This window comes from Micromesistius poutassou (genome assembly GCF_964030765.1).
Source record: "Micromesistius poutassou genome assembly, contig: SCAFFOLD_2752, whole genome shotgun sequence".
Classification (NCBI taxonomy): Eukaryota; Metazoa; Chordata; class Actinopteri; order Gadiformes; family Gadidae; genus Micromesistius; species Micromesistius poutassou.
This window is the reverse complement of record NW_028179215.1, coordinates 60,001-61,541: the sequence shown is the minus strand read 5'-3', so window position 1 is coordinate 61,541 and position 1,541 is coordinate 60,001.

Genomic DNA, 1,541 nt, shown 5'->3' with positions numbered 1-1,541 from the left:
GTCCCCTCTGTCTTTGCTCACTCTTATCCTTATTGTCTCTCTCTCTCTTGTCTTAACCTTACTTCCTTCTTTCCCGTGTCACTTCCTTCCTTTCTTCCTGCTCTACTCCCTGTCTCCTGTCTGCCTCCACTATTCCTTCCTTCCTTCCTTCTCCTCCATCCTTCCTCTAATATATTCATAATTCATCTAAATCCTTTCCTCCTTCCTTCCTTTCATCTCTACTTCAACCCTCCATTCAATGTATCACTCTTACCTTCCTTCCTTCCTTCCTTCCTATAATCCCTACTTCCTGGCTCCATTCAATGTATCACTCTTACCTTCCTTCCTTCCTTCCCTCCTTCCTTCCTTCCTTCCGTCCGTCCTTTAATCCCTACTCCCTACTCCCTGGCTCCATTATATTCCCAACGCCCCACCCTTCCTTCCTCTCTCCTTTCCTTTCCTTTCCTTTCCTTTGATCCCTACCTCCCGGCGTTTGATATATATATTCACCGTCCCCTGCCCGTCTCTTTCTCTCTCTCTCTCTCTCTCTCTCTCTCTCTCTCTCTCTCTCTCTCTCTCTCTCTCTCTCTCCTCCCTGTGACCCCCTGTGTGTGTGTGTGTGTGTGTGTGTGTGTGTGTTTGTGTGGTCGTCGTCCATCCTTCCCCACCCCCCCCGCGCGCCCCGCCCCTCAAGGCAAGAACGACATCTTCGGCGAGATGATCCACCTGTACTCCAAGCCGGGCAAGTCCAACGCCGACGTGCGCGCGCTCAGCTACTGCGACATCCACACCATCCAGCGCGAGGAGATCCTGGAGGTGCTGGACATGTACCCCGAGTTCGCCGACCACTTCTTCGCCAACCTGGAGCTGACCTTTGACCTGCGCGACTGCAGCGGCAAGGTGAGCGCGGCCGGTGGGGGTGGGGGTGGGTGGGGGGAGGGGTCGTCGCGGCGGCAACCTGCTTTGTTTTGTCCGTCTGTGCCCGTGTGACAAGCGTGATATTCAAATATGTATCCCGGGCGCTCCAAGGCGCCGTGCACAAAGTGGATCTGACAATCAAAAAGAGAGCTGGGATTTGCGTGAAAAGCGCAGAGAAAAAAGGCGCAAGAATCGAGACAAAGGAGTGATTTGTTAATAAACATGACATTCCGATTGAAACTCACCACGGTAGCAAAGTCTTTGAAACCGCTGAAATTATTGACGACGGTTCGGGCAAACTTGAGGAACAGAATTGAGGAAAGTGGGGGTATGAGACTGCAATGGCGACTGACAGGAACCACCGATTTAATCTATGCTACGTTCGCCGCCTCGCCCGCATGATTCGATATGGCAGTTGGATTTCTCCTGCCTGAGGGCTTTCCTTAAAAAGCAGAGGGCGTGCGTTGTTTCCGATTCAATCTTATGTATTTCTGCAAGGGGGGGGGGGGGGGGGGCGTTTTTTCCAATCAAAACATTTTCATCTATCTGCTACGTGATGGCAGACGCAGGGAAACGAGGGAGACGCGAGCTTCACCCTCGTAATGAGGGTGTGGCGGCCATTTATAATGCTAATGCTGCGGGGG